The sequence below is a fragment of the Schistocerca cancellata genome, unplaced genomic scaffold, assembly GCF_023864275.1.
Source record: "Schistocerca cancellata isolate TAMUIC-IGC-003103 unplaced genomic scaffold, iqSchCanc2.1 HiC_scaffold_435, whole genome shotgun sequence".
In the NCBI taxonomy this organism is placed as follows: Eukaryota; Metazoa; Arthropoda; class Insecta; order Orthoptera; family Acrididae; genus Schistocerca; species Schistocerca cancellata.
In genome coordinates, this window is record NW_026046452.1 from 106,873 (window position 1) to 131,682 (window position 24,810).

The 24,810-nt window shown below is 55.1% G+C and overlaps 26 non-coding genes across 26 annotated transcripts; all 26 read right to left on the reverse strand.

Annotated features, from left to right (window-relative positions):
- Positions 1-87: 87 nt before the first annotated feature.
- On the reverse strand, positions 88-206 carry LOC126125445 (5S ribosomal RNA). Its single transcript, XR_007526488.1, has one exon. It is a non-coding gene; the product is annotated as a 5S ribosomal RNA (ribosomal RNA).
- An 846-nt stretch (positions 207-1,052) lies between these two features.
- LOC126125518 (5S ribosomal RNA) lies at positions 1,053-1,171 on the reverse strand. The gene has a single exon (XR_007526554.1). It is a non-coding gene; the product is annotated as a 5S ribosomal RNA (ribosomal RNA).
- Positions 1,172-2,022: 851 nt separating this feature from the next.
- LOC126125502 (5S ribosomal RNA) lies at positions 2,023-2,141 on the reverse strand. Its single transcript, XR_007526539.1, has one exon. It is a non-coding gene; the product is annotated as a 5S ribosomal RNA (ribosomal RNA).
- An 851-nt stretch (positions 2,142-2,992) lies between these two features.
- LOC126125463 (5S ribosomal RNA) lies at positions 2,993-3,111 on the reverse strand. Its single transcript, XR_007526505.1, has one exon. It is a non-coding gene; the product is annotated as a 5S ribosomal RNA (ribosomal RNA).
- Positions 3,112-3,962: 851 nt separating this feature from the next.
- Positions 3,963-4,081, reverse strand: LOC126125503 (5S ribosomal RNA). The gene has a single exon (XR_007526540.1). It is a non-coding gene; the product is annotated as a 5S ribosomal RNA (ribosomal RNA).
- Positions 4,082-4,932: 851 nt separating this feature from the next.
- LOC126125504 (5S ribosomal RNA) lies at positions 4,933-5,051 on the reverse strand. Its single transcript, XR_007526541.1, has one exon. It is a non-coding gene; the product is annotated as a 5S ribosomal RNA (ribosomal RNA).
- An 851-nt stretch (positions 5,052-5,902) lies between these two features.
- On the reverse strand, positions 5,903-6,021 carry LOC126125447 (5S ribosomal RNA). The gene has a single exon (XR_007526490.1). It is a non-coding gene; the product is annotated as a 5S ribosomal RNA (ribosomal RNA).
- An 851-nt stretch (positions 6,022-6,872) lies between these two features.
- Positions 6,873-6,991, reverse strand: LOC126125505 (5S ribosomal RNA). The gene has a single exon (XR_007526542.1). It is a non-coding gene; the product is annotated as a 5S ribosomal RNA (ribosomal RNA).
- An 851-nt stretch (positions 6,992-7,842) lies between these two features.
- On the reverse strand, positions 7,843-7,961 carry LOC126125448 (5S ribosomal RNA). Its single transcript, XR_007526491.1, has one exon. It is a non-coding gene; the product is annotated as a 5S ribosomal RNA (ribosomal RNA).
- An 851-nt stretch (positions 7,962-8,812) lies between these two features.
- On the reverse strand, positions 8,813-8,931 carry LOC126125517 (5S ribosomal RNA). Its single transcript, XR_007526553.1, has one exon. It is a non-coding gene; the product is annotated as a 5S ribosomal RNA (ribosomal RNA).
- An 851-nt stretch (positions 8,932-9,782) lies between these two features.
- Positions 9,783-9,901, reverse strand: LOC126125449 (5S ribosomal RNA). Its single transcript, XR_007526492.1, has one exon. It is a non-coding gene; the product is annotated as a 5S ribosomal RNA (ribosomal RNA).
- An 851-nt stretch (positions 9,902-10,752) lies between these two features.
- On the reverse strand, positions 10,753-10,871 carry LOC126125506 (5S ribosomal RNA). The gene has a single exon (XR_007526543.1). It is a non-coding gene; the product is annotated as a 5S ribosomal RNA (ribosomal RNA).
- Positions 10,872-11,722: 851 nt separating this feature from the next.
- LOC126125508 (5S ribosomal RNA) lies at positions 11,723-11,841 on the reverse strand. Its single transcript, XR_007526545.1, has one exon. It is a non-coding gene; the product is annotated as a 5S ribosomal RNA (ribosomal RNA).
- An 851-nt stretch (positions 11,842-12,692) lies between these two features.
- On the reverse strand, positions 12,693-12,811 carry LOC126125450 (5S ribosomal RNA). The gene has a single exon (XR_007526493.1). It is a non-coding gene; the product is annotated as a 5S ribosomal RNA (ribosomal RNA).
- Positions 12,812-13,662: 851 nt separating this feature from the next.
- Positions 13,663-13,781, reverse strand: LOC126125509 (5S ribosomal RNA). The gene has a single exon (XR_007526546.1). It is a non-coding gene; the product is annotated as a 5S ribosomal RNA (ribosomal RNA).
- An 851-nt stretch (positions 13,782-14,632) lies between these two features.
- On the reverse strand, positions 14,633-14,751 carry LOC126125451 (5S ribosomal RNA). The gene has a single exon (XR_007526494.1). It is a non-coding gene; the product is annotated as a 5S ribosomal RNA (ribosomal RNA).
- Positions 14,752-15,602: 851 nt separating this feature from the next.
- LOC126125510 (5S ribosomal RNA) lies at positions 15,603-15,721 on the reverse strand. The gene has a single exon (XR_007526547.1). It is a non-coding gene; the product is annotated as a 5S ribosomal RNA (ribosomal RNA).
- An 851-nt stretch (positions 15,722-16,572) lies between these two features.
- LOC126125452 (5S ribosomal RNA) lies at positions 16,573-16,691 on the reverse strand. Its single transcript, XR_007526495.1, has one exon. It is a non-coding gene; the product is annotated as a 5S ribosomal RNA (ribosomal RNA).
- Positions 16,692-17,542: 851 nt separating this feature from the next.
- LOC126125453 (5S ribosomal RNA) lies at positions 17,543-17,661 on the reverse strand. Its single transcript, XR_007526496.1, has one exon. It is a non-coding gene; the product is annotated as a 5S ribosomal RNA (ribosomal RNA).
- Positions 17,662-18,512: 851 nt separating this feature from the next.
- LOC126125454 (5S ribosomal RNA) lies at positions 18,513-18,631 on the reverse strand. Its single transcript, XR_007526497.1, has one exon. It is a non-coding gene; the product is annotated as a 5S ribosomal RNA (ribosomal RNA).
- Positions 18,632-19,481: 850 nt separating this feature from the next.
- Positions 19,482-19,600, reverse strand: LOC126125456 (5S ribosomal RNA). Its single transcript, XR_007526498.1, has one exon. It is a non-coding gene; the product is annotated as a 5S ribosomal RNA (ribosomal RNA).
- Positions 19,601-20,452: 852 nt separating this feature from the next.
- LOC126125457 (5S ribosomal RNA) lies at positions 20,453-20,571 on the reverse strand. Its single transcript, XR_007526499.1, has one exon. It is a non-coding gene; the product is annotated as a 5S ribosomal RNA (ribosomal RNA).
- Positions 20,572-21,421: 850 nt separating this feature from the next.
- LOC126125459 (5S ribosomal RNA) lies at positions 21,422-21,540 on the reverse strand. The gene has a single exon (XR_007526501.1). It is a non-coding gene; the product is annotated as a 5S ribosomal RNA (ribosomal RNA).
- An 849-nt stretch (positions 21,541-22,389) lies between these two features.
- LOC126125516 (5S ribosomal RNA) lies at positions 22,390-22,508 on the reverse strand. Its single transcript, XR_007526552.1, has one exon. It is a non-coding gene; the product is annotated as a 5S ribosomal RNA (ribosomal RNA).
- Positions 22,509-23,358: 850 nt separating this feature from the next.
- On the reverse strand, positions 23,359-23,477 carry LOC126125460 (5S ribosomal RNA). The gene has a single exon (XR_007526502.1). It is a non-coding gene; the product is annotated as a 5S ribosomal RNA (ribosomal RNA).
- Positions 23,478-24,328: 851 nt separating this feature from the next.
- On the reverse strand, positions 24,329-24,447 carry LOC126125461 (5S ribosomal RNA). The gene has a single exon (XR_007526503.1). It is a non-coding gene; the product is annotated as a 5S ribosomal RNA (ribosomal RNA).
- Positions 24,448-24,810: the final 363 nt, after the last annotated feature.

The window sequence follows — 24,810 nt, forward strand, 5'->3', positions numbered from 1 at the left end:
GCTTAAGGAAGCATCTTTGTCACAACAGAAAGGTAGTTTGAAAATTGGGCTGGCGACATAACAAAAAAAAAAAAAAAACAGTAAGGGAGCCAACAGCACCCGGGTTTCCCAGGCGGTCACCCATCCAAGTACTAGCCGGGCCCGATGATGCTTAACTTCGGTGATCGGACGAGAACCGGTGTATTCATCATGGTATGGCCGTTGGCGCTCATCTAATGTAGGAGCACGGCAGAATTCGCGTTCGGCTTTTCTCCCAACACACAAAATGTTAGTTTTCGGCCGCATTTGACGAAAGCGCTTCCTTCCGCAACCGCCAGTTCCTCGAGGACGGCGCGGGGAGGCACGCCCGGCGTCCCAGCAGAGTGACGGCCGAATTGGCGGGCGCACCGCCGCGTGTGTGAGACGCACTGCTGCTCGTTGCACCCCCTGTCATTCGCTGGGCGCGTGCAGCCTTCGACACTAGCGGAGGACGCATCTTGTCCCTGGTGTTCAGCGGAGGGCCTGTGCGGGGTGTGGCAGTGTCGTGCTGGAGGGCCCACTGGTAGCGATGTGGGCTTCCTCGCCTCGCCACGCCTCGCCTCGCCTCGCCTCACACCAGGTGTCTGCGTAGTTTGCAGTGCATTCGCACCATTCCTATCCCTGTCCCTGTCCCCGTCCCGACTTGTCCCGACTTTGCTCGACTGCCGCTCGCTGCCGCTCGGGTCGTGGTCCATATGACAGCGCAAGCACGACAAACGTCTACGGGACGAGACGAGACGAGACGAGACGACTAAGGAATAAGTTCGTGGTTACAAATCAAATTTGGAACTCAACACACCTACACAACAATAGGCGGTGACGTATTTCAGAAATCACCTGCCGATTCGTAGTGTTTTGTCGTTTTCAAAGTCTTCTTGGCAAACTTGGTTAGCACATTCTCCCTCAAACTGAGTTAATTACTGCATTTTCGTTCCATTACAGTAGTTTAAAAGGCTTAAGGAAGCATCTTTGTCACAACAGAAAGGTAGTTTGAAAATTGTGCTGGCGACATAACAAAAAAAAAACAGTAAGGGAGCCAACAGCACCCGGGTTTCCCAGGCGGTCACCCATCCAAGTACTAGCCGCGCCCGATGATCCTTAACTTCGGTGATCGGACGAGAACCGGTGTATTCATCATGGTATGGCCGTTGGCGCTCATCTAATGTAGGAGCACGGCAGAATTCGCGTTCGGCTTTTCTCCCAACACACAAAATGTTAGTTTTCGGCCGCATTTGACGAAAGCGCTTCCTTCCGCAACCGCCAGTTCCTCGAGGACGGCGCGGGGCGGCACGCCCGGCGTCCCAGCAGAGTGACGGCCGAATTGGCGGGCGCACCGCCGCGTGTGTGAGACGCACTGCTGCTCGTTGCACCCCCTGTCATTCGCTGGGCGCGTGCAGCCTTCGACACTAGCGGAGGACGCATCTTGTCCCTGGTGTTCAGCGGAGGGCCTGTGCGGGGTGTGGCAGTGTCGTGCTGGAGGGTCCACTGGTAGCGATGTGGGCTTCCTCGCCTCGCCACGCTTCGCCTCGCCTCGCCTCACACCAGGTGTCTGCGTAGTTTGCAGTGCATTCGCACCATTCCTATCCCTGTCCCTGTCCCCGTCCCGACTTGTCCCGACTTTGCTCGACTGCCGCTCGCTGCCGCTCGGGTCGTGGTCCATATGACAGCGCAAGCACGACAAACGTCTGCGGGACGAGACGAGACGAGACGAGACGAGACGACTAAGGAATAAATTCGTGGTTACAAATCAAATTTGGAACTCTACACTCCTACACGACAATAGGCGGTGACGTATTTCAGAAATCACCTGCCGATTCGTACTGTTTTGTCGTTGTCAAAGTCTTCTTGGCAAACTTGGTTAGCACATTCTCCCTCAAACTGAGTTAATTACTGCATTTTCGTTCCATTACAGTAGTTTAAAAGGCTTAAGGAAGCATCTTTGTCACAACAGAAAGGTAGTTTGAAAATTGTGCTGGCGACATAACAAAAAAAAAACAGTAAGGGAGCCAACAGCACCCGGGTTTCCCAGGCGGTCACCCATCCAAGTACTAGCCGCGCCCGATGATGCTTAACTTCGGTGATCGGACGAGAACCGGTGTATTCATCATGGTATGGCCGTTGGCGCTCATCTAATGTAGGAGCACGGCAGAATTCGCGTTCGGCTTTTCTCCCAACACACAAAATGTTAGTTTTCGGCCGCATTTGACGAAAGCGCTTCCTTCCGCAACCGCCAGTTCCTCGAGGACGGCGCGGGGCGGCACGCCCGGCGTCCCAGCAGAGTGACGGCCGAATTGGCGGGCGCACCGCCGCGTGTGTGAGACGCACTGCTGCTCGTTGCACCCCCTGTCATTCGCTGGGCGCGTGCAGCCTTCGACACTAGCGGAGGACGCATCTTGTCCCTGGTGTTCAGCGGAGGGCCTGTGCGGGGTGTGGCAGTGTCGTGCTGGAGGGTCCACTGGTAGCGATGTGGGCTTCCTCGCCTCGCCACGCTTCGCCTCGCCTCGCCTCACACCAGGTGTCTGCGTAGTTTGCAGTGCATTCGCACCATTCCTATCCCTGTCCCTGTCCCCGTCCCGACTTGTCCCGACTTTGCTCGACTGCCGCTCGCTGCCGCTCGGGTCGTGGTCCATATGACAGCGCAAGCACGACAAACGTCTGCGGGACGAGACGAGACGAGACGAGACGAGACGACTAAGGAATAAATTCGTGGTTACAAATCAAATTTGGAACTCTACACTCCTACACGACAATAGGCGGTGACGTATTTCAGAAATCACCTGCCGATTCGTACTGTTTTGTCGTTTTCAAAGTCTTCTTGGCAAACTTGGTTAGCACATTCTCCCTCAAACTGAGTTAATTACTGCATTTTCGTTCCATTACAGTAGTTTAAAAGGCATAAGGAAGCATCTTTGTCACAACAGAAAGGTAGTTTGAAAATTGGGCTGGCGACATAACAAAAAAAAAACAGTAAGGGAGCCAACAGCACCCAGGTTTCCCAGGCGGTCACCCATCCAAGTACTAGCCGGGCCCGATGATGCTTAACTTCGGTGATCGGACGAGAACCGGTGTATTCATCATGGTATGGCCGTTGGCGCTCATCTAATGTAGGAGCACGGCAGAATTCGCGTTCGGCTTTTCTCCCAACACACAAAATGTTAGTTTTCGGCCGCATTTGACGAAAGCGCTTCCTTCCGCAACCGCCAGTTCCTCGAGGACGGCGCGGGGAGGCACGCCCGGCGTCCCAGCAGAGTGACGGCCGAATTGGCGGGCGCACCGCCGCGTGTGTGAGACGCACTGCTGCTCGTTGCACCCCCTGTCATTCGCTGGGCGCGTGCAGCCTTCGACACTAGCGGAGGACGCATCTTGTCCCTGGTGTTCAGCGGAGGGCCTGTGCGGGGTGTGGCAGTGTCGTGCTGGAGGGTCCACTGGTAGCGATGTGGGCTTCCTCGCCTCGCCACGCTTCGCCTCGCCTCGCCTCACACCAGGTGTCTGCGTAGTTTGCAGTGCATTCGCACCATTCCTATCCCTGTCCCTGTCCCCGTCCCGACTTGTCCCGACTTTGCTCGACTGCCGCTCGCTGCCGCTCGGGTCGTGGTCCATATGACAGCGCAAGCACGACAAACGTCTGCGGGACGAGACGAGACGAGACGAGACGAGACGACTAAGGAATAAATTCGTGGTTACAAATCAAATTTGGAACTCTACACTCCTACACGACAATAGGCGGTGACGTATTTCAGAAATCACCTGCCGATTCGTACTGTTTTGTCGTTTTCAAAGTCTTCTTGGCAAACTTGGTTAGCACATTCTCCCTCAAACTGAGTTAATTACTGCATTTTCGTTCCATTACAGTAGTTTAAAAGGCTTAAGGAAGCATCTTTGTCACAACAGAAAGGTAGTTTGAAAATTGTGCTGGCGACATAACAAAAAAAAAACAGTAAGGGAGCCAACAGCACCCGGGTTTCCCAGGCGGTCACCCATCCAAGTACTAGCCGCGCCCGATGATGCTTAACTTCGGTGATCGGACGAGAACCGGTGTATTCATCATGGTATGGCCGTTGGCGCTCATCTAATGTAGGAGCACGGCAGAATTCGCGTTCGGCTTTTCTCCCAACACACAAAATGTTAGTTTTCGGCCGCATTTGACGAAAGCGCTTCCTTCCGCAACCGCCAGTTCCTCGAGGACGGCGCGGGGCGGCACGCCCGGCGTCCCAGCAGAGTGACGGCCGAATTGGCGGGCGCACCGCCGCGTGTGTGAGACGCACTGCTGCTCGTTGCACCCCCTGTCATTCGCTGGGCGCGTGCAGCCTTCGACACTAGCGGAGGACGCATCTTGTCCCTGGTGTTCAGCGGAGGGCCTGTGCGGGGTGTGGCAGTGTCGTGCTGGAGGGTCCACTGGTAGCGATGTGGGCTTCCTCGCCTCGCCACGCTTCGCCTCGCCTCGCCTCACACCAGGTGTCTGCGTAGTTTGCAGTGCATTCGCACCATTCCTATCCCTGTCCCTGTCCCCGTCCCGACTTGTCCCGACTTTGCTCGACTGCCGCTCGCTGCCGCTCGGGTCGTGGTCCATATGACAGCGCAAGCACGACAAACGTCTGCGGGACGAGACGAGACGAGACGAGACGAGACGACTAAGGAATAAATTCGTGGTTACAAATCAAATTTGGAACTCTACACTCCTACACGACAATAGGCGGTGACGTATTTCAGAAATCACCTGCCGATTCGTACTGTTTTGTCGTTTTCAAAGTCTTCTTGGCAAACTTGGTTAGCACATTCTCCCTCAAACTGAGTTAATTACTGCATTTTCGTTCCATTACAGTAGTTTAAAAGGCTTAAGGAAGCATCTTTGTCACAACAGAAAGGTAGTTTGAAAATTGTGCTGGCGACATAACAAAAAAAAAACAGTAAGGGAGCCAACAGCACCCGGGTTTCCCAGGCGGTCACCCATCCAAGTACTAGCCGCGCCCGATGATGCTTAACTTCGGTGATCGGACGAGAACCGGTGTATTCATCATGGTATGGCCGTTGGCGCTCATCTAATGTAGGAGCACGGCAGAATTCGCGTTCGGCTTTTCTCCCAACACACAAAATGTTAGTTTTCGGCCGCATTTGACGAAAGCGCTTCCTTCCGCAACCGCCAGTTCCTCGAGGACGGCGCGGGGCGGCACGCCCGGCGTCCCAGCAGAGTGACGGCCGAATTGGCGGGCGCACCGCCGCGTGTGTGAGACGCACTGCTGCTCGTTGCACCCCCTGTCATTCGCTGGGCGCGTGCAGCCTTCGACACTAGCGGAGGACGCATCTTGTCCCTGGTGTTCAGCGGAGGGCCTGTGCGGGGTGTGGCAGTGTCGTGCTGGAGGGTCCACTGGTAGCGATGTGGGCTTCCTCGCCTCGCCACGCTTCGCCTCGCCTCGCCTCACACCAGGTGTCTGCGTAGTTTGCAGTGCATTCGCACCATTCCTATCCCTGTCCCTGTCCCCGTCCCGACTTGTCCCGACTTTGCTCGACTGCCGCTCGCTGCCGCTCGGGTCGTGGTCCATATGACAGCGCAAGCACGACAAACGTCTGCGGGACGAGACGAGACGAGACGAGACGAGACGACTAAGGAATAAATTCGTGGTTACAAATCAAATTTGGAACTCTACACTCCTACACGACAATAGGCGGTGACGTATTTCAGAAATCACCTGCCGATTCGTACTGTTTTGTCGTTTTCAAAGTCTTCTTGGCAAACTTGGTTAGCACATTCTCCCTCAAACTGAGTTAATTACTGCATTTTCGTTCCATTACAGTAGTTTAAAAGGCATAAGGAAGCATCTTTGTCACAACAGAAAGGTAGTTTGAAAATTGGGCTGGCGACATAACAAAAAAAAAACAGTAAGGGAGCCAACAGCACCCGGGTTTCCCAGGCGGTCACCCATCCAAGTACTAGCCGGGCCCGATGATGCTTAACTTCGGTGATCGGACGAGAACCGGTGTATTCATCATGGTATGGCCGTTGGCGCTCATCTAATGTAGGAGCACGGCAGAATTCGCGTTCGGCTTTTCTCCCAACACACAAAATGTTAGTTTTCGGCCGCATTTGACGAAAGCGCTTCCTTCCGCAACCGCCAGTTCCTCGAGGACGGCGCGGGGAGGCACGCCCGGCGTCCCAGCAGAGTGACGGCCGAATTGGCGGGCGCACCGCCGCGTGTGTGAGACGCACTGCTGCTCGTTGCACCCCCTGTCATTCGCTGGGCGCGTGCAGCCTTCGACACTAGCGGAGGACGCATCTTGTCCCTGGTGTTCAGCGGAGGGCCTGTGCGGGGTGTGGCAGTGTCGTGCTGGAGGGTCCACTGGTAGCGATGTGGGCTTCCTCGCCTCGCCACGCTTCGCCTCGCCTCGCCTCACACCAGGTGTCTGCGTAGTTTGCAGTGCATTCGCACCATTCCTATCCCTGTCCCTGTCCCCGTCCCGACTTGTCCCGACTTTGCTCGACTGCCGCTCGCTGCCGCTCGGGTCGTGGTCCATATGACAGCGCAAGCACGACAAACGTCTGCGGGACGAGACGAGACGAGACGAGACGAGACGACTAAGGAATAAATTCGTGGTTACAAATCAAATTTGGAACTCTACACTCCTACACGACAATAGGCGGTGACGTATTTCAGAAATCACCTGCCGATTCGTACTGTTTTGTCGTTTTCAAAGTCTTCTTGGCAAACTTGGTTAGCACATTCTCCCTCAAACTGAGTTAATTACTGCATTTTCGTTCCATTACAGTAGTTTAAAAGGCTTAAGGAAGCATCTTTGTCACAACAGAAAGGTAGTTTGAAAATTGTGCTGGCGACATAACAAAAAAAAAACAGTAAGGGAGCCAACAGCACCCGGGTTTCCCAGGCGGTCACCCATCCAAGTACTAGCCGCGCCCGATGATGCTTAACTTCGGTGATCGGACGAGAACCGGTGTATTCATCATGGTATGGCCGTTGGCGCTCATCTAATGTAGGAGCACGGCAGAATTCGCGTTCGGCTTTTCTCCCAACACACAAAATGTTAGTTTTCGGCCGCATTTGACGAAAGCGCTTCCTTCCGCAACCGCCAGTTCCTCGAGGACGGCGCGGGGCGGCACGCCCGGCGTCCCAGCAGAGTGACGGCCGAATTGGCGGGCGCACCGCCGCGTGTGTGAGACGCACTGCTGCTCGTTGCACCCCCTGTCATTCGCTGGGCGCGTGCAGCCTTCGACACTAGCGGAGGACGCATCTTGTCCCTGGTGTTCAGCGGAGGGCCTGTGCGGGGTGTGGCAGTGTCGTGCTGGAGGGTCCACTGGTAGCGATGTGGGCTTCCTCGCCTCGCCACGCTTCGCCTCGCCTCGCCTCACACCAGGTGTCTGCGTAGTTTGCAGTGCATTCGCACCATTCCTATCCCTGTCCCTGTCCCCGTCCCGACTTGTCCCGACTTTGCTCGACTGCCGCTCGCTGCCGCTCGGGTCGTGGTCCATATGACAGCGCAAGCACGACAAACGTCTGCGGGACGAGACGAGACGAGACGAGACGAGACGACTAAGGAATAAATTCGTGGTTACAAATCAAATTTGGAACTCTACACTCCTACACGACAATAGGCGGTGACGTATTTCAGAAATCACCTGCCGATTCGTACTGTTTTGTCGTTTTCAAAGTCTTCTTGGCAAACTTGGTTAGCACATTCTCCCTCAAACTGAGTTAATTACTGCATTTTCGTTCCATTACAGTAGTTTAAAAGGCATAAGGAAGCATCTTTGTCACAACAGAAAGGTAGTTTGAAAATTGGGCTGGCGACATAACAAAAAAAAAACAGTAAGGGAGCCAACAGCACCCGGGTTTCCCAGGCGGTCACCCATCCAAGTACTAGCCGGGCCCGATGATGCTTAACTTCGGTGATCGGACGAGAACCGGTGTATTCATCATGGTATGGCCGTTGGCGCTCATCTAATGTAGGAGCACGGCAGAATTCGCGTTCGGCTTTTCTCCCAACACACAAAATGTTAGTTTTCGGCCGCATTTGACGAAAGCGCTTCCTTCCGCAACCGCCAGTTCCTCGAGGACGGCGCGGGGAGGCACGCCCGGCGTCCCAGCAGAGTGACGGCCGAATTGGCGGGCGCACCGCCGCGTGTGTGAGACGCACTGCTGCTCGTTGCACCCCCTGTCATTCGCTGGGCGCGTGCAGCCTTCGACACTAGCGGAGGACGCATCTTGTCCCTGGTGTTCAGCGGAGGGCCTGTGCGGGGTGTGGCAGTGTCGTGCTGGAGGGTCCACTGGTAGCGATGTGGGCTTCCTCGCCTCGCCACGCTTCGCCTCGCCTCGCCTCACACCAGGTGTCTGCGTAGTTTGCAGTGCATTCGCACCATTCCTATCCCTGTCCCTGTCCCCGTCCCGACTTGTCCCGACTTTGCTCGACTGCCGCTCGCTGCCGCTCGGGTCGTGGTCCATATGACAGCGCAAGCACGACAAACGTCTGCGGGACGAGACGAGACGAGACGAGACGAGACGACTAAGGAATAAATTCGTGGTTACAAATCAAATTTGGAACTCTACACTCCTACACGACAATAGGCGGTGACGTATTTCAGAAATCACCTGCCGATTCGTACTGTTTTGTCGTTTTCAAAGTCTTCTTGGCAAACTTGGTTAGCACATTCTCCCTCAAACTGAGTTAATTACTGCATTTTCGTTCCATTACAGTAGTTTAAAAGGCTTAAGGAAGCATCTTTGTCACAACAGAAAGGTAGTTTGAAAATTGTGCTGGCGACATAACAAAAAAAAAACAGTAAGGGAGCCAACAGCACCCGGGTTTCCCAGGCGGTCACCCATCCAAGTACTAGCTGCGCCCGATGATGCTTAACTTCGGTGATCGGACGAGAACCGGTGTATTCATCATGGTATGGCCGTTGGCGCTCATCTAATGTAGGAGCACGGCAGAATTCGCGTTCGGCTTTTCTCCCAACACACAAAATGTTAGTTTTCGGCCGCATTTGACGAAAGCGCTTCCTTCCGCAACCGCCAGTTCCTCGAGGACGGCGCGGGGCGGCACGCCCGGCGTCCCAGCAGAGTGACGGCCGAATTGGCGGGCGCACCGCCGCGTGTGTGAGACGCACTGCTGCTCGTTGCACCCCCTGTCATTCGCTGGGCGCGTGCAGCCTTCGACACTAGCGGAGGACGCATCTTGTCCCTGGTGTTCAGCGGAGGGCCTGTGCGGGGTGTGGCAGTGTCGTGCTGGAGGGTCCACTGGTAGCGATGTGGGCTTCCTCGCCTCGCCACGCTTCGCCTCGCCTCGCCTCACACCAGGTGTCTGCGTAGTTTGCAGTGCATTCGCACCATTCCTATCCCTGTCCCTGTCCCCGTCCCGACTTGTCCCGACTTTGCTCGACTGCCGCTCGCTGCCGCTCGGGTCGTGGTCCATATGACAGCGCAAGCACGACAAACGTCTGCGGGACGAGACGAGACGAGACGAGACGAGACGACTAAGGAATAAATTCGTGGTTACAAATCAAATTTGGAACTCTACACTCCTACACGACAATAGGCGGTGACGTATTTCAGAAATCACCTGCCGATTCGTACTGTTTTGTCGTTTTCAAAGTCTTCTTGGCAAACTTGGTTAGCACATTCTCCCTCAAACTGAGTTAATTACTGCATTTTCGTTCCATTACAGTAGTTTAAAAGGCATAAGGAAGCATCTTTGTCACAACAGAAAGGTAGTTTGAAAATTGGGCTGGCGACATAACAAAAAAAAAACAGTAAGGGAGCCAACAGCACCCGGGTTTCCCAGGCGGTCACCCATCCAAGTACTAGCCGGGCCCGATGATGCTTAACTTCGGTGATCGGACGAGAACCGGTGTATTCATCATGGTATGGCCGTTGGCGCTCATCTAATGTAGGAGCACGGCAGAATTCGCGTTCGGCTTTTCTCCCAACACACAAAATGTTAGTTTTCGGCCGCATTTGACGAAAGCGCTTCCTTCCGCAACCGCCAGTTCCTCGAGGACGGCGCGGGGAGGCACGCCCGGCGTCCCAGCAGAGTGACGGCCGAATTGGCGGGCGCACCGCCGCGTGTGTGAGACGCACTGCTGCTCGTTGCACCCCCTGTCATTCGCTGGGCGCGTGCAGCCTTCGACACTAGCGGAGGACGCATCTTGTCCCTGGTGTTCAGCGGAGGGCCTGTGCGGGGTGTGGCAGTGTCGTGCTGGAGGGTCCACTGGTAGCGATGTGGGCTTCCTCGCCTCGCCACGCTTCGCCTCGCCTCGCCTCACACCAGGTGTCTGCGTAGTTTGCAGTGCATTCGCACCATTCCTATCCCTGTCCCTGTCCCCGTCCCGACTTGTCCCGACTTTGCTCGACTGCCGCTCGCTGCCGCTCGGGTCGTGGTCCATATGACAGCGCAAGCACGACAAACGTCTGCGGGACGAGACGAGACGAGACGAGACGAGACGACTAAGGAATAAATTCGTGGTTACAAATCAAATTTGGAACTCTACACTCCTACACGACAATAGGCGGTGACGTATTTCAGAAATCACCTGCCGATTCGTACTGTTTTGTCGTTTTCAAAGTCTTCTTGGCAAACTTGGTTAGCACATTCTCCCTCAAACTGAGTTAATTACTGCATTTTCGTTCCATTACAGTAGTTTAAAAGGCTTAAGGAAGCATCTTTGTCACAACAGAAAGGTAGTTTGAAAATTGTGCTGGCGACATAACAAAAAAAAAACAGTAAGGGAGCCAACAGCACCCGGGTTTCCCAGGCGGTCACCCATCCAAGTACTAGCCGCGCCCGATGATGCTTAACTTCGGTGATCGGACGAGAACCGGTGTATTCATCATGGTATGGCCGTTGGCGCTCATCTAATGTAGGAGCACGGCAGAATTCGCGTTCGGCTTTTCTCCCAACACACAAAATGTTAGTTTTCGGCCGCATTTGACGAAAGCGCTTCCTTCCGCAACCGCCAGTTCCTCGAGGACGGCGCGGGGCGGCACGCCCGGCGTCCCAGCAGAGTGACGGCCGAATTGGCGGGCGCACCGCCGCGTGTGTGAGACGCACTGCTGCTCGTTGCACCCCCTGTCATTCGCTGGGCGCGTGCAGCCTTCGACACTAGCGGAGGACGCATCTTGTCCCTGGTGTTCAGCGGAGGGCCTGTGCGGGGTGTGGCAGTGTCGTGCTGGAGGGTCCACTGGTAGCGATGTGGGCTTCCTCGCCTCGCCACGCTTCGCCTCGCCTCGCCTCACACCAGGTGTCTGCGTAGTTTGCAGTGCATTCGCACCATTCCTATCCCTGTCCCTGTCCCCGTCCCGACTTGTCCCGACTTTGCTCGACTGCCGCTCGCTGCCGCTCGGGTCGTGGTCCATATGACAGCGCAAGCACGACAAACGTCTGCGGGACGAGACGAGACGAGACGAGACGAGACGACTAAGGAATAAATTCGTGGTTACAAATCAAATTTGGAACTCTACACTCCTACACGACAATAGGCGGTGACGTATTTCAGAAATCACCTGCCGATTCGTACTGTTTTGTCGTTTTCAAAGTCTTCTTGGCAAACTTGGTTAGCACATTCTCCCTCAAACTGAGTTAATTACTGCATTTTCGTTCCATTACAGTAGTTTAAAAGGCTTAAGGAAGCATCTTTGTCACAACAGAAAGGTAGTTTGAAAATTGTGCTGGCGACATAACAAAAAAAAAACAGTAAGGGAGCCAACAGCACCCGGGTTTCCCAGGCGGTCACCCATCCAAGTACTAGCCGCGCCCGATGATGCTTAACTTCGGTGATCGGACGAGAACCGGTGTATTCATCATGGTATGGCCGTTGGCGCTCATCTAATGTAGGAGCACGGCAGAATTCGCGTTCGGCTTTTCTCCCAACACACAAAATGTTAGTTTTCGGCCGCATTTGACGAAAGCGCTTCCTTCCGCAACCGCCAGTTCCTCGAGGACGGCGCGGGGCGGCACGCCCGGCGTCCCAGCAGAGTGACGGCCGAATTGGCGGGCGCACCGCCGCGTGTGTGAGACGCACTGCTGCTCGTTGCACCCCCTGTCATTCGCTGGGCGCGTGCAGCCTTCGACACTAGCGGAGGACGCATCTTGTCCCTGGTGTTCAGCGGAGGGCCTGTGCGGGGTGTGGCAGTGTCGTGCTGGAGGGTCCACTGGTAGCGATGTGGGCTTCCTCGCCTCGCCACGCTTCGCCTCGCCTCGCCTCACACCAGGTGTCTGCGTAGTTTGCAGTGCATTCGCACCATTCCTATCCCTGTCCCTGTCCCCGTCCCGACTTGTCCCGACTTTGCTCGACTGCCGCTCGCTGCCGCTCGGGTCGTGGTCCATATGACAGCGCAAGCACGACAAACGTCTGCGGGACGAGACGAGACGAGACGAGACGAGACGACTAAGGAATAAATTCGTGGTTACAAATCAAATTTGGAACTCTACACTCCTACACGACAATAGGCGGTGACGTATTTCAGAAATCACCTGCCGATTCGTACTGTTTTGTCGTTTTCAAAGTCTTCTTGGCAAACTTGGTTAGCACATTCTCCCTCAAACTGAGTTAATTACTGCATTTTCGTTCCATTACAGTAGTTTAAAAGGCATAAGGAAGCATCTTTGTCACAACAGAAAGGTAGTTTGAAAATTGGGCTGGCGACATAACAAAAAAAAAACAGTAAGGGAGCCAACAGCACCCGGGTTTCCCAGGCGGTCACCCATCCAAGTACTAGCCGGGCCCGATGATGCTTAACTTCGGTGATCGGACGAGAACCGGTGTATTCATCATGGTATGGCCGTTGGCGCTCATCTAATGTAGGAGCACGGCAGAATTCGCGTTCGGCTTTTCTCCCAACACACAAAATGTTAGTTTTCGGCCGCATTTGACGAAAGCGCTTCCTTCCGCAACCGCCAGTTCCTCGAGGACGGCGCGGGGAGGCACGCCCGGCGTCCCAGCAGAGTGACGGCCGAATTGGCGGGCGCACCGCCGCGTGTGTGAGACGCACTGCTGCTCGTTGCACCCCCTGTCATTCGCTGGGCGCGTGCAGCCTTCGACACTAGCGGAGGACGCATCTTGTCCCTGGTGTTCAGCGGAGGGCCTGTGCGGGGTGTGGCAGTGTCGTGCTGGAGGGTCCACTGGTAGCGATGTGGGCTTCCTCGCCTCGCCACGCTTCGCCTCGCCTCGCCTCACACCAGGTGTCTGCGTAGTTTGCAGTGCATTCGCACCATTCCTATCCCTGTCCCTGTCCCCGTCCCGACTTGTCCCGACTTTGCTCGACTGCCGCTCGCTGCCGCTCGGGTCGTGGTCCATATGACAGCGCAAGCACGACAAACGTCTGCGGGACGAGACGAGACGAGACGAGACGAGACGACTAAGGAATAAATTCGTGGTTACAAATCAAATTTGGAACTCTACACTCCTACACGACAATAGGCGGTGACGTATTTCAGAAATCACCTGCCGATTCGTACTGTTTTGTCGTTTTCAAAGTCTTCTTGGCAAACTTGGTTAGCACATTCTCCCTCAAACTGAGTTAATTACTGCATTTTCGTTCCATTACAGTAGTTTAAAAGGCTTAAGGAAGCATCTTTGTCACAACAGAAAGGTAGTTTGAAAATTGTGCTGGCGACATAACAAAAAAAAAACAGTAAGGGAGCCAACAGCACCCGGGTTTCCCAGGCGGTCACCCATCCAAGTACTAGCCGCGCCCGATGATGCTTAACTTCGGTGATCGGACGAGAACCGGTGTATTCATCATGGTATGGCCGTTGGCGCTCATCTAATGTAGGAGCACGGCAGAATTCGCGTTCGGCTTTTCTCCCAACACACAAAATGTTAGTTTTCGGCCGCATTTGACGAAAGCGCTTCCTTCCGCAACCGCCAGTTCCTCGAGGACGGCGCGGGGCGGCACGCCCGGCGTCCCAGCAGAGTGACGGCCGAATTGGCGGGCGCACCGCCGCGTGTGTGAGACGCACTGCTGCTCGTTGCACCCCCTGTCATTCGCTGGGCGCGTGCAGCCTTCGACACTAGCGGAGGACGCATCTTGTCCCTGGTGTTCAGCGGAGGGCCTGTGCGGGGTGTGGCAGTGTCGTGCTGGAGGGTCCACTGGTAGCGATGTGGGCTTCCTCGCCTCGCCACGCTTCGCCTCGCCTCGCCTCACACCAGGTGTCTGCGTAGTTTGCAGTGCATTCGCACCATTCCTATCCCTGTCCCTGTCCCCGTCCCGACTTGTCCCGACTTTGCTCGACTGCCGCTCGCTGCCGCTCGGGTCGTGGTCCATATGACAGCGCAAGCACGACAAACGTCTGCGGGACGAGACGAGACGAGACGAGACGAGACGACTAAGGAATAAATTCGTGGTTACAAATCAAATTTGGAACTCTACACTCCTACACGACAATAGGCGGTGACGTATTTCAGAAATCACCTGCCGATTCGTACTGTTTTGTCGTTTTCAAAGTCTTCTTGGCAAACTTGGTTAGCACATTCTCCCTCAAACTGAGTTAATTACTGCATTTTCGTTCCATTACAGTAGTTTAAAAGGCATAAGGAAGCATCTTTGTCACAACAGAAAGGTAGTTTGAAAATTGGGCTGGCGACATAACAAAAAAAAAACAGTAAGGGAGCCAACAGCACCCGGGTTTCCCAGGCGGTCACCCATCCAAGTACTAGCCGGGCCCGATGATGCTTAACTTCGGTGATCGGACGAGAACCGGTGTATTCATCATGGTATGGCCGTTGGCGCTCATCTAATGTAGGAGCACGGCAGAATTCGCGTTCGGCTTTTCTCCCAACACACAAAATGTTAGTTTTCGGCCGCATTTGACGAAAGCGCTTCCTTCCGCAACCGCCAGTTCCTCGAGGACGGCGCGGGGAGGCACGCCCGGCGTCCCAGCAGAGTGACGGCCGAATTGGCGGGCGCACCGCCGCGTGTGTGAGACGCACTGCTGCTCGTTGCACCCCCTGTCATTCGCTGGGCGCGTGCAGCCTTCGACACTAGCGGAGGACGCATCTTGTCCCTGGTGTTCAGCGGAGGGCCTGTGCGGGGTGTGGCAGTGTCGTGCTGGAGGGTCCACTGGTAGCGATGTGGGCTTCCTCGCCTCGCCACGCTTCGCCTCGCCTCGCCTCACACCAGGTGTCTGCGTAGTTTGCAGTGCATTCGCACCATTCCTATCCCTGTCCCTGTCCCCGTCCCGACTTGTCCCGACTTTGCTCGACTGCCGCTCGCTGCCGCTCGGGTCGTGGTCCATATGACAGCGCAAGCACGACAAACGTCTGCGGGACGAGACGAGACGAGACGAGACGAGACGACTAAGGAATAAATTCGTGGTTACAAATCAAATTTGGAACTCTACACTCCTACACGACAATAGGCGGTGACGTATTTCAGAAATCACCTGCCGATTCGTACTGTTTTGTCGTTTTCAAAGTCTTCTTGGCAAACTTGGTTAGCACATTCTCCCTCAAACTGAGTTAATTACTGCATTTTCGTTCCATTACAGTAGTTTAAAAGGCTTAAGGAAGCATCTTTGTCACAACAGAAAGGTAGTTTGAAAATTGTGCTGGCGACATAACAAAAAAAAAACAGTAAGGGAGCCAACAGCACCCGGGTTTCCCAGGCGGTCACCCATCCAAGTACTAGCCGCGCCCGATGATGCTTAACTTCGGTGATCGGACGAGAACCGGTGTATTCATCATGGTATGGCCGTTGGCGCTCATCTAATGTAGGAGCACGGCAGAATTCGCGTTCGGCTTTTCTCCCAACACACAAAATGTTAGTTTTCGGCCGCATTTGACGAAAGCGCTTCCTTCCGCAACCGCCAGTTCCTCGAGGACGGCGCGGGGCGGCACGCCCGGCGTCCCAGCAGAGTGACGGCCGAATTGGCGGGCGCACCGCCGCGTGTGTGAGACGCACTGCTGCTCGTTGCACCCCCTGTCATTCGCTGGGCGCGTGCAGCCTTCGACACTAGCGGAGGACGCATCTTGTCCCTGGTGTTCAGCGGAGGGCCTGTGCGGGGTGTGGCAGTGTCGTGCTGGAGGGTCCACTGGTAGCGATGTGGGCTTCCTCGCCTCGCCACGCTTCGCCTCGCCTCGCCTCACACCAGGTGTCTGCGTAGTTTGCAGTGCATTCGCACCATTCCTATCCCTGTCCCTGTCCCCGTCCCGACTTGTCCCGACTTTGCTCGACTGCCGCTCGCTGCCGCTCGGGTCGTGGTCCATATGACAGCGCAAGCACGACAAACGTCTGCGGGACGAGACGAGACGAGACGAGACGAGACGACTAAGGAATAAATTCGTGGTTACAAATCAAATTTGGAACTCTACACTCCTACACGACAATAGGCGGTGACGTATTTCAGAAATCACCTGCCGATTCGTACTGTTTTGTCGTTTTCAAAGTCTTCTTGGCAAACTTGGTTAGCACATTCTCCCTCAAACTGAGTTAATTACTGCATTTTCGTTCCATTACAGTAGTTTAAAAGGCATAAGGAAGCATCTTTGTCACAACAGAAAGGTAGTTTGAAAATTGGGCTGGCGACATAACAAAAAAAAAACAGTAAGGGAGCCAACAGCACCCGGGTTTCCCAGGCGGTCACCCATCCAAGTACTAGCCGGGCCCGATGATGCTTAACTTCGGTGATCGGACGAGAACCGGTGTATTCATCATGGTATGGCCGTTGGCGCTCATCTAATGTAGGAGCACGGCAGAATTCGCGTTCGGCTTTTCTCCCAACACACAAAATGTTAGTTTTCGGCCGCATTTGACGAAAGCGCTTCCTTCCGCAACCGCCAGTTCCTCGAGGACGGCGCGGGGAGGCACGCCCGGCGTCCCAGCAGAGTGACGGCCGAATTGGCGGGCGCACCGCCGCGTGTGTGAGACGCACTGCTGCTCGTTGCACCCCCTGTCATTCGCTGGGCGCGTGCAGCCTTCGACACTAGCGGAGGACGCATCTTGTCCCTGGTGTTCAGCGGAGGGCCTGTGCGGGGTGTGGCAGTGTCGTGCTGGAGGGTCCACTGGTAGCGATGTGGGCTTCCTCGCCTCGCCACGCTTCGCCTCGCCTCGCCTCACACCAGGTGTCTGCGTAGTTTGCAGTGCATTCGCACCATTCCTATCCCTGTCCCTGTCCCCGTCCCGACTTGTCCCGACTTTGCTCGACTGCCGCTCGCTGCCGCTCGGGTCGTGGTCCATATGACAGCGCAAGCACGACAAACGTCTGCGGGACGAGACGAGACGAGACGAGACGAGACGACTAAGGAATAAATTCGTGGTTACAAATCAAATTTGGAACTCTACACTCCTACACGACAATAGGCGGTGACGTATTTCAGAAATCACCTGCCGATTCGTACTGTTTTGTCGTTTTCAAAGTCTTCTTGGCAAACTTGGTTAGCACATTCTCCCTCAAACTGAGTTAATTACTGCATTTTCGTTCCATTACAGTAGTTTAAAAGGCATAAGGAAGCATCTTTGTCACAACAGAAAGGTAGTTTGAAAATTGGGCTGGCGACATAACAAAAAAAAAACAGTAAGGGAGCCAACAGCACCCGGGTTTCCCAGGCGGTCACCCATCCAAGTACTAGCCGGGCCCGATGATGCTTAACTTCGGTGATCGGACGAGAACCGGTGTATTCATCATGGTATGGCCGTTGGCGCTCATCTAATGTAGGAGCACGGCAGAATTCGCGTTCGGCTTTTCTCCCAACACACAAAATGTTAGTTTTCGGCCGCATTTGACGAAAGCGCTTCCTTCCGCAACCGCCAGTTCCTCGAGGACGGCGCGGGGAGGCACGCCCGGCGTCCCAGCAGAGTGACGGCCGAATTGGCGGGCGCACCGCCGCGTGTGTGAGACGCACTGCTGCTCGTTGCACCCCCTGTCATTCGCTGGGCGCGTGCAGCCTTCGACACTAGCGGAGGACGCATCTTGTCCCTGGTGTTCAGCGGAGGGCCTGTGCGGGGTGTGGCAGTGTCGTGCTGGAGGGTCCACTGGTAGCGATGTGGGCTTCCTCGCCTCGCCACGCTTCGCCTCGCCTCGCCTCACACCAGGTGTCTGCGTAGTTTGCAGTGCATTCGCACCATTCCTATCCCTGTCCCTGTCCCCGTCCCGACTTGTCCCGACTTTGCTCGACTGCCGCTCGCTGCCGCTCGGGTCGTGGTCCATATGACAGCGCAAGCACGACAAACGTCTGCGGGACGAGACGAGACGAGACGAGACGAGACGACTAAGGAATAAATTCGTGGTTACAAATCAAATTTGGAACTCTACACTCCTACACGACAATAGGCGGTGACGTATTTCAGAAATCACCTGCCGATTCGTACTGTTTTGTCGTTTTCAAAGTCTTCTTGGCAAACTTGGTTAGCACATTCTCCCTCAAACTGAGTTAATTACTGCATTTTCGTTCCATTACAGTAGTTTAAAAGGCATAAGGAAGCATCTTTGTCACAACAGAAAGGTAGTTTGAAAATTGGGCTGGCGACATAACAAAAAAAAAACAGTAAGGGAGCCAACAGCACCCGGGTTTCCCAGGCGGTCACCCATCCAAGTACTAGCCGGGCCCGATGATGCTTAACTTCGGTGATCGGACGAGAACCGGTGTATTCATCATGGTATGGCCGTTGGCGCTCATCTAATGTAGGAGCACGGCAGAATTCGCGTTCGGCTTTTCTCCCAACACACAAAATGTTAGTTTTCGGCCGCATTTGACGAAAGCGCTTCCTTCCGCAACCGCCAGTTCCTCGAGGACGGCGCGGGGAGGCACGCCCGGCGTCCCAGCAGAGTGACGGCCGAATTGGCGGGCGCACCGCCGCGTGTGTGAGACGCACTGCTGCTCGTTGCACCCCCTGTCATTCGCTGGGCGCGTGCAGCCTTCGACACTAGCGGAGGACGCATCTTGTCCCTGGTGTTCAGCGGAGGGCCTGTGCGGGGTGTGGCAGTGTCGTGCTGGAGGGTCCACTGGTAGCGATGTGGGCTTCCTCGCCTCGCCACGCTTCGCCTCGCCTCGCCTCACACCAGGTGTCTGCGTAGTTTGCAGTGCATTCGCACCATTCCTATCCCTGTCCCTGTCCCCGTCCCGACTTGTCCCGACTTTGCTCGACTGCCGCTCGCTGCCGCTCGGGTCGTGGTCCATATGACAGCGCAAGCACGACAAACGTCTGCGGGACGAGACGAGACGAGACGAGACGACTAAGGAATAAGTTCGTGGTTACAAATCAAATTTGGAACTCAACACACCTACACAACAATAGGCGGTGACGTATTTCAGAAATCACCTGCCGATTCGTAGTGTTTTGTCGTTTTCAAAGTCTTCTTGGCAAACTTGGTTAGCACATTCTCCCTCAAACTGAGTTAATTACTGCATTTTCGTTCCATTACAATAGTTTAAAAGGCTTAAGGAAGCATCTTTGTCACAACAGAAAGGTAGTTTGAAAATTGGGCTGGCGACATAACAAAAAAAAAAAAAACAGTAAGGGAGCCAACAGCACCCGGGTTTCCCAGGCGGTCACCCATCCAAGTACTAGCCGGGCCCGATGATGCTTAACTTCGGTGATCGGACGAGAACCGGTGTATTCATCATGGTATGGCCGTTGGCGCTCATCTAATGTAGGAGCACGGCAGAATTCGCGTTCGGCTTTTCTCCCAACACACAAAATGTTAGTTTTCGGCCGCATTTGACGAAAGCGCTTCCTTCCGCAACCGCCAGTTCCTCGAGGACGGCGCGGGGAGGCACGCCCGGCGTCCCAGCAGAGTGACGGCCGAATTGGCGGGCGCACCGCCGCGTGTGTGAGACGCACTGCTGCTCGTTGCACCCCCTGTCATTCGCTGGGCGCGTGCAGCCTTCGACACTAGCGGAGGACGCATCTTGTCCCTGGTGTTCAGCGGAGGGCCTGTGCGGGGTGTGGCAGTGTCGTGCTGGAGGGTCCACTGGTAGCGATGTGGGCTTCCTCGCCTCGCCACGCTTCGCCTCGCCTCGCCTCACACCAGGTGTCTGCGTAGTTTGCAGTGCATTCGCACCATTCCTATCCCTGTCCCTGTCCCCGTCCCGACTTGTCCCGACTTTGCTCGACTGCCGCTCGCTGCCGCTCGGGTCGTGGTCCATATGACAGCGCAAGCACGACAAACGTCTGCGGGACGAGACGAGACGAGACGAGACGAGACGACTAAGGAATAAATTCGTGGTTACAAATCAAATTTGGAACTCTACACTCCTACACGACAATAGGCGGTGACGTATTTCAGAAATCACCTGCCGATTCGTACTGTTTTGTCGTTTTCAAAGTCTTCTTGGCAAACTTGGTTAGCACATTCTCCCTCAAACTGAGTTAATTACTGCATTTTCGTTCCATTACAGTAGTTTAAAAGGCATAAGGAAGCATCTTTGTCACAACAGAAAGGTAGTTTGAAAATTGGGCTGGCGACATAACAAAAAAAAAAACAGTAAGGGAGCCAACAGCACCCGGGTTTCCCAGGCGGTCACCCATCCAAGTACTAGCCGGGCCCGATGATGCTTAACTTCGGTGATCGGACGAGAACCGGTGTATTCATCATGGTATGGCCGTTGGCGCTCATCTAATGTAGGAGCACGGCAGAATTCGCGTTCGGCTTTTCTCCCAACACACAAAATGTTAGTTTTCGGCCGCATTTGACGAAAGCGCTTCCTTCCGCAACCGCCAGTTCCTCGAGGACGGCGCGGGGAGGCACGCCCGGCGTCCCAGCAGAGTGACGGCCGAATTGGCGGGCGCACCGCCGCGTGTGTGAGACGCACTGCTGCTCGTTGCACCCCCTGTCATTCGCTGGGCGCGTGCAGCCTTCGACACTAGCGGAGGACGCATCTTGTCCCTGGTGTTCAGCGGAGGGCCTGTGCGGGGTGTGGCAGTGTCGTGCTGGAGGGTCCACTGGTAGCGATGTGGGCTTCCTCGCCTCGCCACGCTTCGCCTCGCCTCGCCTCACACCAGGTGTCTGCGTAGTTTGCAGTGCATTCGCACCATTCCTATCCCTGTCCCTGTCCCCGTCCCGACTTGTCCCGACTTTGCTCGACTGCCGCTCGCTGCCGCTCGGGTCGTGGTCCATATGACAGCGCAAGCACGACAAACGTCTGCGGGACGAGACGAGACGAGACGAGACGACTAAGGAATAAGTTCGTGGTTACAAATCAAATTTGGAACTCAACACACCTACACAACAATAGGCGGTGACGTATTTCAGAAATCACCTGCCGATTCGTAGTGTTTTGTCGTTTTCAAAGTCTTCTTGGCAAACTTGGTTAGCACATTCTCCCTCAAACTGAGTTAATTACTGCATTTTCGTTCCATTACAATAGTTTAAAAGGCTTAAGGAAGCATCTTTGTCACAACAGAAAGGTAGTTTGAAAATTGGGCTGGCGACATAACAAAAAAAAAAAAAACAGTAAGGGAGCCAACAGCACCCGGGTTTCCCAGGCGGTCACCCATCCAAGTACTAGCCGGGCCCGATGATGCTTAACTTCGGTGATCGGACGAGAACCGGTGTATTCATCATGGTATGGCCGTTGGCGCTCATCTAATGTAGGAGCACGGCAGAATTCGCGTTCGGCTTTTCTCCCAACACACAAAATGTTAGTTTTCGGCCGCATTTGACGAAAGCGCTTCCTTCCGCAACCGCCAGTTCCTCGAGGACGGCGCGGGGAGGCACGCCCGGCGTCCCAGCAGAGTGACGGCCGAATTGGCGGGCGCACCGCCGCGTGTGTGAGACGCACTGCTGCTCGTTGCACCCCCTGTCATTCGCTGGGCGCGTGCAGCCTTCGACACTAGCGGAGGACGCATCTTGTCCCTGGTGTTCAGCGGAGGGCCTGTGCGGGGTGTGGCAGTGTCGTGCTGGAGGGTCCACTGGTAGCGATGTGGGCTTCCTCGCCTCGCCACGCTTCGCCTCGCCTCGCCTCACACCAGGTGTCTGCGTAGTTTGCAGTGCATTCGCACCATTCCTATCCCTGTCCCTGTCCCGTCCCGACTTGTCCCGACTTTGCTCGACTGCCGCTCGCTGCCGCTCGGGTCGTGGTCCATATGACAGCGCAAGCACGACAAACGTCTGCGGAACGAGACGAGACGAGACGAGACGAGACGACTAAGGAATAAATTCGTGGTTACAAATCAAATTTGGAACTCTACACTCCTACACGACAATAGGCGGTGACGTATTTCAGAAATCACCTGCCGATTCGTACTGTTTTGTCGTTTTCAAAGTCTTCTTGGCAAACTTGGTTAGCACATTCTCCCTCAAACTGAGTTAATTACTGCATTTTCGTTCCATTACAGTAGTTTAAAAGGCATAAGGAAGCATCTTTGTCACAACAGAAAGGTAGTTTGAAAATTGGGCTGGCGACATAACAAAAAAAAAACAGTAAGGGAGCCACAGCACCCGGGTTTCCCAGGCGGTCACCCATCCAAGTACTAGCCGGGCCCGATGATGCTTAACTTCGGTGATCGGACGAGAACCGGTGTATTCATCATGGTATGGCCGTTGGCGCTCATCTAATGTAGGAGCACGGCAGAATTCGCGTTCGGCTTTTCTCCCAACACACAAAATGTTAGTTTTCGGCCGCATTTGACGAAAGCGCTTCCTTCCGCAACCGCCAGTTCCTCGAGGACGGCGCGGGGAGGCACGCCCGGCGTCCCAGCAGAGTGACGGCCGAATTGGCGGGCGCACCGCCGCGTGTGTGAGACGCACTGCTGCTCGTTGCACCCCCTGTCATTCGCTGGGCGCGTGCAGCCTTCGACACTAGCGGAGGACGCATCTTGTCCCTGGTGTTCAGCGGAGGGCCTGTGCGGGGTGTGGCAGTGTCGTGCTGGAGGGTCCACTGGTAGCGATGTGGGCTTCCTCGCCTCGCCACGCTTCGCCTCGCCTCGCCTCACACCAGGTGTCTGCGTAGTTTGCAGTGCATTCGCACCATTCCTATCCCTGTCCCTGTCCCCGTCCCGACTTGTCCCGACTTTGCTCGACTGCCGCTCGCTGCCGCTCGGGTCGTGGTCCATATGACAGCGCAAGCACGACAAACGTCTGCGGGACGAGACGAGACGAGACGAGACGAGACGACTAAGGAATAAATTCGTGGTTACAAATCAAATTTGGAACTCTACACTCCTACACGACAATAGGCGGTGACGTATTTCAGAAATCACCTGCCGATTCGTACTGTTTTGTCGTTTTCAAAGTCTTCTGGCAAACTTGGTTAGCACATTCTCCCTCAAACTGAGTTAATTACTGCATTTTCGTTCCATTACAGTAGTTTAAAAGGCATAAGGAAGCATCTTTGTCACAACAGAAAGGTAGTTTGAAAATTGGGCTGGCGACATAACAAAAAAAAAACAGTAAGGGAGCCAACAGCACCCGGGTTTCCCAGGCGGTCACCCATCCAAGTACTAGCCGGGCCCGATGATGCTTAACTTCGGTGATCGGACGAGAACCGGTGTATTCATCATGGTATGGCCGTTGGCGCTCATCTAATGTAGGAGCACGGCAGAATTCGCGTTCGGCTTTTCTCCCAACACACAAAATGTTAGTTTTCGGCCGCATTTGACGAAAGCGCTTCCTTCCGCAACCGCCAGTTCCTCGAGGACGGCGCGGGGAGGCACGCCCGGCGTCCCAGCAGAGTGACGGCCGAATTGGCGGGCGCACCGCCGCGTGTGTGAGACGCACTGCTGCTCGTTGCACCCCCTGTCATTCGCTGGGCGCGTGCAGCCTTCGACACTAGCGGAGGACGCATCTTGTCCCTGGTGTTCAGCGGAGGGCCTGTGCGGGGTGTGGCAGTGTCGTGCTGGAGGGTCCACTGGTAGCGATGTGGGCTTCCTCGCCTCGCCACGCTTCGCCTCGCCTCGCCTCACACCAGGTGTCTGCGTAGTTTGCAGTGCATTCGCACCATTCCTATCCCTGTCCCTGTCCCCGTCCCGACTTGTCCCGACTTTGCTCGACTGCCGCTCGCTGCCGCTCGGGTCGTGGTCCATATGACAGCGCAAGCACGACAAACGTCTGCGGGACGAGACGAGACGAGACGAGACGAGACGACTAAGGAATAAATTCGTGGTTACAAATCAAATTTGGAACTCTACACTCCTACACGACAATAGGCGGTGACGTATTTCAGAAATCACCTGCCGATTCGTACTGTTTTGTCGTTTTCAAAGTCTTCTTGGCAAACTTGGTTAGCACATTCTCCCTCAAACTGAGTTAATTACTGCATTTTCGTTCCATTACAGTAGTTTAAAAGGCATAAGGAAGCATCTTTGTCACAACAGAAAGGTAGTTTGAAAATTGGGCTGGCGACATAACAAAAAAAAAACAGTAAGGGAGCCAACAGCACCCGGGTTTCCCAGGCGGTCACCCATCCAAGTACTAGCCGGGCCCGATGATGCTTAACTTCGGTGATCGGACGAGAACCGGTGTATTCATCATGGTATGGCCGTTGGCGCTCATCTAATGTAGGAGCACGGCAGAATTCGCGTTCGGCTTTTCTCCCAACACACAAAATGTTAGTTTTCGGCCGCATTTGACGAAAGCGCTTCCTTCCGCAACCGCCAGTTCCTCGAGGACGGCGCGGGGAGGCACGCCCGGCGTCCCAGCAGAGTGACGGCCGAATTGGCGGGCGCACCGCCGCGTGTGTGAGACGCACTGCTGCTCGTTGCACCCCCTGTCATTCGCTGGGCGCGTGCAGCCTTCGACACTAGCGGAGGACGCATCTTGTCCCTGGTGTTCAGCGGAGGGCCTGTGCGGGGTGTGGCAGTGTCGTGCTGGAGGGTCCACTGGTAGCGATGTGGGCTTCCTCGCCTCGCC